Here is a 12,450-nt window from a genome sequence, read left to right as displayed (position 1 = left end):
ATTCAGAGTTTATAACAATAGAGAAGTCAGCTTTTGAAACACAACCCATTTATAAGCGGAGCGCTTCCTGCAAGTATTCTAGCTCTTGGTCAGTATGCCATTCTTTTATATGAGACTTAATACTTCTTAATACTTTGCCTGGGCAAATGGAAAAAGTTGTCAGCCATTTAGCCTGTCTCTTAACCAGGTAACCTATAACATACAGATGGTTTAGATAATAGCAGAGGCCGGTCAATTCAATTTCAGGACACATATCTCAGGGCAGTTAACTGGAATAGATGCAAAATATCCTATGTTAAAACCTGTTTTCTGGCCCAAATATCTCTTGGAACAAATGACAGTGCTAAAAATAATACTACAGCTAACATTTAATTAAGGCTTGTTTATGTGTCAGGCACTAGGCAAGGGATCTGATTTACCTGAGTTTATTTAATACTTACAGCATCATTAGGATACAATCACTAGTGATACAAAGCATGGAAATGGGAGTCAGCCTGCTTGTGTTTGCATCCTGGTTTCACCACTTAGAGTCATATAATCTCTGGTGAACTCTTTAACCTCTTCGTGCTTCAATTTTCTTACCTATGAAGTGGGAGTGATAATCATACCAGCTTCACAGGGCTTAATAAGGATTAATGCATATAGAGCATGTAAAACTTAGCATACTTAGTTCCTAGCACATAGTAAGTACTCTATCAATGCCAGTGATTACTATTTTTTAAGTAGATGAAGACATAAAATCTCAGGGAGATTAGGTAACTTGGCCAGAGTCATGCTGCAAACAGAGCAGGAACTCAATTCCAGATCAGTTTGGTTTCAGAGCTCAAGCTCTTAACTATCACTCTACACTGTCCTTCTTGGTTTCTTTCTGCACAAAAATGGAAAAATCTGCAGAAAAATATCTAGAATTCTTGGGATATGTTAGGATAGATCTCTGTTTCATACATCAAAGATTTGCCAACAATTTGAGACCTCTGCATTGTCCCGTGAAATCCTGTTTGGGAATGGAAGGGTTTTGTTTTGTTTTGTTTTGTTTTTTAATTGAAATGTAGAAAAGGTGCTTCATCTACTTAGTTGACAGGTTCAAATGCTGCATATCCTCATCCTGAGAACTCTTTTGTCTGTTGGAGTATGTGGCTGTAGGAAGTTCCTATAGGATGTTTTTGGAATGTGTTCCCTTACCTTTTTTAGGAGGGGATGAAAGCTGTTGGATAGGTATGAACAAGAGTTAGTGATGTGATACACAACTCTGGTGAAGATAATGCTTTCATCTTTCTATGGATTACTCAGTAACACAGTGGCTGTAGAGTCAGTTTAACCTCTTCTCCAGGTAGAAGAAATAACAGAAATAGATTACCTGGGGACAGGCAGTTGCCTTCTTGGCCAGGGAAGAGATAAGATCTCTGGCTCTAGAGACCATCTACCATTTCACCAACCTGTGAGCCAAACCTACTTTCAAACACGTTCGTAGTTTTCATATCTTTGATGAATGGACAAGAAAGCTGTGGTACATATACACAATGGAGTATTACTCAGCCATTAAAAAGAATACATTTGAATCAGTTCTAATGAGGTGGATGAAACTGGAGCCAATTATACAGAGTGAAGTAAGCCAGAAAGAAAAACACCAATACAGTATACTAACACATATATATGGAATTTAGAAAGATGGTAACGATAACCCTGTATGCGAGACAGCAAAAGAGACACAGATATATAGAACAGTCTTTGGGACTCTGTGGGAGAGGGAGAGGGGGATGATTTGGGATAATGGCATTGAAACATGTATAATATCATGTAAGAAACGAATCACCAGTCTAGGTTCGATGCAGAATACAGGATGCTTGGGGCTGGTGCACTGGGATGACCCAGAGAGACGGCATGGGGAGGGAGGTGGGAGGGGGGTTCAGGATTGGGAACTCATGTACACCCGTGGCAGATTCATGTTGATGTATCGCAAAACCAATACAGTATTGTAAAGTAGAATAAAGTAAAAAAAATAATAAAAAATTTTTAAATTAAATATTTCTATGGATTTCTCTAATCATGTCTGGCTGAAATAAAAGGGAATAGGAGGTCCCAGCTGTGACAATAATTTAAGAACTAAGCATAGGATTTCCCTCTAGTCCAGTAGTTGAGACTCACCATTCTGCCCTTCCACTGCAAGAGGGCTCAGGTTTGACCCCTGGTTGGGGAACTAAGAGCCTGCATGCTGCTTTGCCAAAAAAAAAAAAAAATTTCTTGAACTGAATAAAAATAAAAATACAACATATCAACTTAAAAAAAAGTATATATGTAGAAAGAACTGAGTGCATCAGTCCTGGAGTTTGGAGGTTATGGCTGGGCTGGGGGAACTTGAAGATGAGGGTGGAATTTGGAAAACTTAGTTTCAGCTTCTAATTTTGCCATCTATTCACTGTGATCTCTAGCAGCATACTACTGCTAAGCTCATTTTCTTGTGTGTTAATAGTGGAAAATAAAACTTGTCCTACCTGTTTCATAGCGACACTGTAAGAATCCAATGAGATTTTGAATGTGAAACATCCACTTAACCTATTTTGCTAGTGAGAGCTATTAAAGACCACACCATCTAAATCAAATTGCAAACCAAGGGCACAGGCGAATGCTGGTCATCCGATATCCTTCTTAGGAATGCTACACTCCATTTTTGGTTTATTAAACATGTTTTGACTCAGTTAGACCTCTTGATCACTACCACATATATTTCACTGTTACAATTACTTTGTTTCTCTCCTAGGCTCTGTGTGCCCTTAGTAGCTGACATTATACTCAGAGCGGAAACACTGTAAATACATGGAATTAATAGATGAAAATATTTTTGTTATAGAGAGTTCATCCATGACTTTAAATTCCTTTCTAACAATATTTCTATGTCGTTAAGCTAGTGTGTAAAGTCATTTGTAAGAAATTCTTACCAGGGAGGTCAATATGTCTCATAATGACTAGAGATTATTAATATGCTAGTAGTTTGTATTTATACTAGACTCATTTCAAAGAATGTTACATTTATGAATTAAACTGGGACAAAGAAGCAATGACAGACAAAGGGACTCTTTTGTGGCCTCTGACAACTGGTGGTTTTAAACAAAGAAAGCCATTGTGTAAGAACTCCCTCCTGGGGTTATTGTGAGGATTGATTAGATTAAAATCTACAAAGTGCTTTGACTTTTTCCCAGAATTCTTTTACAAATAAAGATGGCGTTTAATTTTTTTTTTTTAAGTATGTTTATATTGGTCCTCGCTGACTCAAATGAAACAAGTTCACCTACTATTTCACTCTCTGTATTCCCTGAAGCAAAAAAAACCAGACTAAGCCAGCCTAAATTACTTTAAATGGTTTTAAGCTGGCCACCAGTGCACACATGACTGAGCAGAATTTAGTACCCTAATCACAAAGATCTTTGTGTATGATTTACATGACACAGTAATGCCTCATAATCACTATGCTACATGGTCATTAGATATAAATTACTATAATTATTACAACTGTTTTATACTGACCAACAAAGTTATATATTCCCCTTTGTTATTTATATTTTAATAACTCACATTCTGCTTACTCAACAAAGAATGTTTCAGGCAGTCTTCCCTTTGGTAGTTCTTCCCTATCTTCAAACATTGTAAATGTTGAAGGTTTGCCCTGATACCAAGTACTGTTTCATCCTCATTGTTTACACAGAAACACATAGAGACATCAGATAAAAAATGAGAGTCTTAGATCCAAGTTTCCAATAGTTGAGGTTCCTCGGAAACCTCTCTTCCTTGGCCTGTTGGTCTCTTCTATTCCCAGTGACCCAACCGTCCCATGCTGTCCCTTCCCTGATCTAGAAGGAGCCACTCTGCACATTCTAGGGGGCAGCAGTTTCTCTGGAGCAGGCCCACATGTGGTCTGGGAACAGTGGAACAAGAAGCCTGTTGGGTAGGCCACCCCAAAAATATGCCTCGATGGCATATTATTTACTTTGAATCAAAGTTATGGCCAATTGAAGAAGAGGCACTATGAAACTTCTGTCTTCCTGAAAGCCGGAAATAAATCTCTTCTTGTGAAAAGTACACTCCCTACATCTGCAGATACAAGGACACCTTATCACCAAAGATAGGGAATTGGAACTGAGAAGCCTGTGTAAACAAACCTTCACTACTTCTTTAGCTTACTACCCCAAGCCAAAACTCTGTTTTGATTCTTCACGAATTGGGCACTCAGAACCTAAGTTTCTTTGTCCTGTCAATTCCTCACAAAAAGTTTGTCTAAAAAGTACAAAATATGGACTTCCCTGGTTTTTGTTGTTGTTGTTCAGTTGCTAAGTCGTGTCCAACTCTTTGTAACCCCATGAACTGCAGCACACCAGGCTTCCCAGTCCTCCACTATCTCTTGGAGTTTGCTCAAACTCGGATGGTAAAGAATCTGCCTGCAGTGCAGGAGACGTGGGTTCAGGAAGATCCCCTGGAGAAGGAAATGGCAACCCACTCCAGTATTCTTACCTGGAGAATTCCGTGGACAGAGGAGCCTGGCAGGCTATAGTCCATGGGGTTGCAAAGAGTCAGACATGACTAAGCTACTAACATGAGCACACACACACACACACACACACACACACACACGTCCACTGAGTCAGTGATGCCATCCAACCATCTCATCCTTTGTCACCCGCTTCTCCTTTTGCTTTCAGTATTTCCAAGCATCACGGTCTTTTCCAACGAGTCTGTTCTTTGCATCAGGTGCCCAAAGTTTTGAAGCTTCAGCTTCAGCACCAGTCCTTCCAGTGGTGGTCCAATGATTAAGAATCCACCTGCCAGTGCAGGGGACATGGTTTTGATCCCTGGTCCAGGAAGATTCCACATGCTGTGGGGCAAATAAGCCCGCGTGCCACAGCTACTGAGCCCACACTCTCGAGCTCATGAGCCATATATGATGTGAGCCTGTGTGCTGCAACTCCTGAAGCACGTGCACCTAGAGCCTGTGCTCCCCAACAAGAGAAGCTACTGCAATGAGAAGGCTGCACAAAGCAAGGGAAAGTAGCCCCTGCCACTGGAGTTAGAGGGGCTTCCCAGGTGGCTGAGCAGTAAAGAATCTGCCTGCCAAGCAGGAGACACAGGTTTGATCCTTGGGTGGGGAAGATCCTTCTACAGAAGCAAGTGGCAGTCCACTCCAAAATTCTTGCCTGGGAATTCTCATGGACAGAGGAACCTGGTGGGTTTCTGTCCATGGGGTTGCAAAGAGGTGGACATGGCTTAGTGACCGCAGCTAGAAAAAGTCTGGGTACAGCAATGAAGACCCAGTGTAGCCAAAGAGAAAACAGTATAAAGTCTGCCTACTTTGGCTACTTCTTTGGTCTCATTCTATGGATCTTCCATGGGCATTAATTTAAATTTGTTTCTTTTTTTCCATTAATTTTAAGTCCAGCCACATGAATTCAAGAGGGACCGGACATGAATTCAAGAGGGACCGAGGGAAATTTCCTCCTCCCCAACCAGCCCAGTGTATTAAATGAGGAATCCATCTGGCAGGTGACCAACTGTCCTGGTTGGCTTGGAACAGAGGGGATTCCCAGGGCTAGGACTTTCACATTACTAGGATGGGTTTCCCTCGCAGCGAGAATAGATTCCAGAACCCTGAACATTTGGATTCTGGAGCCCTGGCTGAGTGCTTGTCGGGCAGGCAGAGTATCTTACCTGAGAAAGGCACCTTGTTCCTTTCGGGCCTGCAGCACACGGGGATGGGTGTTCTCAGGGAACTCTCCAGATGTGAATCCTGTTACATTGAAATGGAAGAGGTCAGAGGTGTCCAAGAGGGAGGTGGCCACATGAGGTAGGGCCCCGGATGACCCTGCTAGAGCCACCAAGGTCCCAGGTCAATTCTGTCAGCTTTGCAGGTGTGGAAACTACCCCTGAGGATCAGGCTGAAGAAATCAGTGTATGCCCTACTGCCTGGAGAGCCTGAAGAACTTACTGTGTGGCTGATACCTTAATTATCCTGGAGGACACACCTCTCCTGTGGCCCTGGCCCCTTCACAGGGCCGGTGGTAGGAGAAACCAAGTTACCTTGGAGATAGAGCAAAGGTGACAGGGAGTTTTATTGTGATATATATTTCCAGGCCTCATTGTCTCTCCTGGCCTCTTATGCTTCTGTTTTTCCACTGGGATGTTCTTCTCCATTCTTGGAGGGTGTCCAACTCCTGTTCAGCCTTCAAATTCTATAGGTTCTATCCAGTTTCCCTCCTTCTTCCCCTCCTTCATCCTCTCTCTCTTCCTCTCCTTCCCTCCTTCCTTCTCATCTTTCTTTTTTCCTTCCTTCTCTCCTTTATTCAACAAATATTATTTGAACGCTTATCATATGCCACTCATTGAACTAGGGACTGGGGCTGTAAAGTTAAACAAAACAAAGTCTTGATGACAACCCATCCCCCAGCAACCCAGTAGTAATACCCACACAGTCTAAATCTTTATCACTCATTTCTTCTGGAGATTATATGCAGGCTGTCATTATCTATGTCTGTATATAACTCTTAAGTGAAAGTGCACAATAATATGGCCTTTCTTCTAGCTTGAATTTTAGCTTAGTTGTCCTGAAATCATTCCCCAGGCCTCTACCAGGGATGTCATCAGACAGCCAACCTCACCCATTGTGTACTGATTCTTATAGTCTGGGGCAGGAAATTCACACACTGTTACTCTAGGTGCCTTCAGTCTTTGCCATTGTGCTTAGTTCTGAGCTGTGACCTCATAGCTCAGAGCCTTGTCTTCATTTTATAAATAGTTTGTATATTTTTATCCCAATGTGCATTACTTTGCACTTGTTCCCACTAAAGCTCATTTGTCAGTTGTCTGACCACAAGCTCAGATTTATAGGCTCTTCTGACTAGCCCAAGAATGGGCTACCTTGTTCTATAAGGGGCCAGATAGTAAATAATTTTAGCTTCATAGCACTACCCTAGTGCTGGTGGCAGTTATTGGCTCTGCTGCTATATCGTGAAAGCAGCCATGGACGATAGTAAACAAATGAGCATGATTGTTTTCCCCTAAAACTTTATTTATAGACACTGAAATGTGAATTTCATGTAATTTTCACCTGGCACAAAATAGTCATCTTCTTTTGATTTTTTTTCAGCCATTTAAAAATGTGAAAAGTATTTTTAACTTGTGGGCTGCCCAGAAATGGGTGCTGGCTGGATTTGGCTCTTGGGTTGTAGTTTGCTGACCCTGATCTAGAGCCATCGCTAGTTAGAAGTTAGGGATTTTACTGCATTCTCCCTCCGCTTGATCACGTACACATGTCACTGAGCCTCTTCCTAGCACAGAGGCTGGAGGATTCAGTCTCTTAGGTCCATCAGTCCCTGCTTCCCAATGTTCTGTTAAGGCAGCCTACCTGTCCTCGTATAGATGGGGTGCAGCTGGGGTCCGAGAACCCACAGAGTGCTCTGCTTGTGGCTGCCCCAGCCTCCCAGGGGTCCTGTTAAAATGCATTGGACTTTTCAGAATAGAAATCTGACTGAGTCTCCACCCTCCCCTCCACCCCTAGCTCAGGCACTCTAACAGGAAGCCACACTGAACTTGCATTGTTTGAGACTTTGATCACAGCCTTTGTAAGCACAGGTGCCTTATTTGGAATGGTTTTCCTCACCATTTCTTTACCTAATTAATTCTAGGTAGACTCTGGAGCCACTCTCCCCCATGGCACTCATAGCACCCCAAGTTTAGATGAGTCCATCTGTTACATGTGCTAATGTCTCACTATGTAACTTTATTTTCATTAGTGACCTTATTTGATTAAGAGCTGCCTTCAACTGCCTTATTAGACTCTCTGCTCCACAAGAATGGGGGACTGCCTTTGTTTGCTCACCACTATGTCTCCCGCACCTGGCCCTTTGCCTGGCACATAGTAGGTATTCGAAAAGCATTTGCTGAACAGAGGCACCAGCGCCACAGCAGACCTCAGCCTGTTGTCTGGGGCACTGCTGTCCATATATAAGTCTCCCAACTAGAAAATGGTGGAGTCAGAATTTGTCCAAGCCAAGTGTCCATCATCTTTCCATTCTGACATTTTCCTCCTTTCTATGCTTGCTGGTTGGTGATGGTGGTGGGGAAGGTGTGTATGTAACATTCTCACTTTTATAATCTTTTGGGTGATTAGCTTCTTGTTATGACTGGTTACTCATTTTGGTGAATGGTCTTTCCATGTTATATTAGAGTTCCATCAAAACTCACATAGGTCTTGAAGTATTACCCTTTCATTTAAACCACTCATCATCCATCTACCCAACCCATATTTCTTAGCAGGTTATTTTAGTCTGTTTGGACTATTATAACAAAATACCACAAATCAAATGGCATATAAACAACAGAAATGTATTTCTCACATTTCTGGAGGCTTTAAAGTCCAACATCAATAGCATGGTTGTGTTCTGGTGAGGACCCTCTTTCTGGTTCCTAGCTGGCCCTTCCTCACTGTGTTCTCACATGATAGAAGAGGCTAGGAAGCTCAGTAGGCTCTCCTTTATGAGAGCACTAATCCTGTTTATCCACTCTCATGACCTAATCACTATCCAAAGGCCCCACCTTCTAACACCATCACATCAGCGGGCATTAGGATTCCAACAGGTGAATTTGTTGTAAACCTGACACACTGAATATGTGCTATGTGCTGAATATGCTTTAGGCCAAAGAAGTATGTTCTTAAAGTTAAAACTTCGGGGAGTTAGTGGAAGAGGCATTTGTGGGGGAGGTGTGGAAGTAAGGAAGATGGAGAGGAAGGATGGGAAAGAGGACTTCCTATGAAGTTTCTACCCTAGGGACCCACGAGTCCGGAGGAGGCTACTGGCTGTGATGGGGAAGGCAAAGGGAGGTTAATGAGAGTCTTATACACCAGAATAGAAGGGATGAGGTGGAATCAGCAGAACTTCATCCTGGAATGAAATACTGCTTCTCTTGGTAGGGGCTTGTGGTTTTCAGTTCCCTTCCCAACAAGCCGGTACTTTCCTAGCTCTCTGATGTTCTCATTTACCCGTTCCAAGCCAGCATAGATTTTGTGTTCTTTGTATAGGTAGCATCCCTACTTATCTTGATAGCCTACCAGTATTGCTACAGTGACCAGTTACTATACTGTGTAGAAGAGGTCACTTCATTTTCCCCTTAGTCATGTGTGTGTGTGCATTGTTTGTGCATGTGTACACAAGTGTGAATAGACTTGTGCATGTTAGAGGTGAGGGACCCTGGTTGTTGTAGTCCAGTCATTAAAATCATGTTCAGACAGAGGGGTTCTGGTGACTGCTGGAAGAGACATTTACGTAAGGCATTTTACCTTAGTGAGTTCACTGTGCATCAGATTCAGAAACTTGATTTTCCTAGGGCATCCTAAGAAAGCATTAATTTCTCATTAACCTAAATTATGGAAACTAAAAAATACAAACCAGAATATTGTGGATATGCAAGAAAGTGTATATAATGTTTTTGAGGTACATACTGAAGTAAGTGGGGATGAAATGACTTGGGTCTAGCATTTGTTTAAAATATTTTAGTTTGTTTTTAAAAGTGCAGGAATGTGAAGCAAATATAGGATTTGATAATGCTTTAGCTTGGTTAATGAGTATTCTACAGGACCACCAAGAACAAACCTGTGGTCTGACAAAATCAGTCTCACAGCAAGGGGATATCTATAGAACTGTGATATGCTGCCCTCCTCAAAGGACCTCTAGCAACTGTATTCTTTTTTTTTCCCCCTCACTGTAGCATTATTTTCATTCTATTTTTTTTATAGGATGAAAGATTATTTACATTCTATTGTGCTTTACATTTTTCAAAAGTTTCACAACACATGGTATCATAGAATCCCATAATATACTTTTTTCCTATCTCTTACCTTTATATTGCCCCTCCTCCCTTCCCTGTCCTCCCTTGTAACCGCTAGTTTGTTCTCTATAGCTGTGAGTTAGCGGTATTTTTATGGAATGTCTCAATTAATTACAGAATGCACTTTCCTCACATGTCTATAAGTGAGTTAGCACCAGAGACCATTTTTACAGAATGACAGCTAGTTTCAAAAGCATAGAGTGAGGGCTCTGGGTCTGAGCTCTCCCATATGACTCCCAAACTCAGGGACTGTGTTGGTTGCTCAGGCAGTAACATTGACCTGTCTGCAGCCAGGGGCTCCTCTGTCTCCTTCTGCTCTTCTGTCCCAGGGTCAGTTCTAGGGACTGTCTCAAGACTTGAGACATCTGATATCTACACACATCCCACTCCCCATCCCCATATCAAGCACTTAAATCCTGTTCTAGGCTGAAGGAGTGGGCATACCTATCGCTATACTAATGGACCAGGAATCTATTTCTCTTGCTTCCAGCTTCTGGTTTAGCTTCAAGACTTTTTATCTTTGGGATACAAAACAGATCCTGCTAACCCAGTTGGTGCTTCAACTTCTGTTCCCACCGGCACCTCCTTGCCATCAGATGTCTTAGGGGCTGAAACCTGAGAAGCCAAAGGGCAAGGTGAGGATTCCTGGCCTTGCAACCTGACCTGTCTGCCTCACTCTCAGCCTTGTTTGCCCTTCACCAGCTCCAGGAATGACATAGGTGGCTAAAGAGGTGCTAATGATAACTCCCTGGTTTACAAGGCATTTTCAAAGGCATGATTTAATTTGATCTTCTTGCAGACCTGGAAGATACAGTTTTTCCTATTGGAAGAGATAAGAAACTAGGGCACCACAAGGTTACATAATATGTTTACAGTCACAAAGTTAATCAGCAGCAGGGCCATGAAATGAGAACTGAGGTATTCTTTCTCCTGGGGCAGTTTATCTAAGTCCAATTTATTACTAAACCACTATATTTCTATAATTAAAATGTTATTTGTAGCCACCAAGTTGTATTACCACAGAAGATGAATCATGATTAGCAGCAGGCTGAGGTTGTTCAATGGGCTTCCTTCATAGCTCAGTTGGTAAAGAATCCACCTGCAATGTGGGGGAGATTGTTCAATAGCCAAATGCTGTGTTTCATTTCCATCCATGTGTGAATGTACTATTTTTCTTAATTTTTCATCACGAGGAGTCAGTAGATAGTATATAGTTGATAAATCAAGAAAAAGAGGCATAAATATATTACATGCAGTTTTCAAATGGTAATCACAGCAGAACTTAGAAACTGTTAGTTAAACCTCTGAGTAATGGGTGTGGGAGTGGTGGGGCTGGTGGTGGGAGATTTTTGTTTCTCACTTTAGGTACTTTCTGCACAGTCTGAATTTTTAGAACAAGTAATGTGCATTGCTTTTAAATAAAAATTTTAAAAATGGAAACAAGAATGGAAATAAAATAAAAAGTATTCCCTCAGTGAGTGATTACTTAGTCATATGTAATACTAGGCAGTCATTAGAGAAACTAAGGTCCATGTATACAAATTTTAAGTAAGGGAAACAAGTTGGAGAATGGTGTGGTTAGGATAACACCATTTATTTCAAATATTGTGTATATACATGTGCATGTGAGTGTGTGTGCACACCACACTGGGAAGGTACATATTAAAGTGATAGCAAAGTATAGGGATACATAGCAAACTGGGGAGGAAAGACTTTATAATATTCTACACTTTATATACTGTTGTCCCACTGTTTTTTTTTTTAATTTTTATTTTATATTGGAGTGTAGTTGATTTACCATGTTGTGCTGTTTGTTTTTTCAAGGAGCACGCATTGAATATGAACGTATGGAATGTTCTGCAGATTCAAAACTAAAGTGATTCTGAGTGTTTCCCTTCCCTTTTTTGCTATGAAAAGGGCCAAGTGTGATTGCACTGTGTTAGGTATAAGGGTCAGGATATTACACTGACTTATAGGGAGGAAATTTACTGGTTCTCCACTCATGAGTATTGTTCCCAAAGGGAAGTTTGTGAATTGTATCGGTCCGCTTTCGTGCCTTAATGTCACCATAGAGCTGACCAAAAATCTGATTCATGTTTCTTTTTATAGTTCCATTTCCTTCTTCTGCTTAGTTTTAAGCAAGAGTGTGTGGAATTTAAATCCCCTAGCCTAGTATCTGATGACTGTGGCAAGGTATCTGTCCCACACTTTAGAGTTCTGGACTTGGGGTCTTGACTAACCCTGATATTAGTTAGAATTCTTTGGCAATTGAATTACTTTTGTATTTTATTTTATTGTGGAAAGAACACTTAACATGAGATTTACCCTCTTAACAGATTTTTGCGTGCATGTTCAGTCCCTCAGTCGTGTCGTACTCTTCGCAATCCTATGGACTGTAGCCTGCCAGGCTCCTCTGTCCGTAGGATTTTTTGGGCAAGAATACTGGAGTGGGTTGCCATTTCCTTCTCCAGAGGATTTTCCCAACCCAGGGATCAAACTCCATCTCCTGCATTGTCAGGAGGATTCTTTACTACTGAGCCAGCTGGGAATCCCAGCAAATTTTTAAGTGTTTGATATATTATT

Source organism: Budorcas taxicolor, chromosome 10, assembly GCF_023091745.1.
Source record: "Budorcas taxicolor isolate Tak-1 chromosome 10, Takin1.1, whole genome shotgun sequence".
In the NCBI taxonomy this organism is placed as follows: Eukaryota; Metazoa; Chordata; class Mammalia; order Artiodactyla; family Bovidae; genus Budorcas; species Budorcas taxicolor.
The sequence above is the reverse complement of the archived record's forward strand: the minus strand, read 5'-3'. Positions refer to the sequence as shown.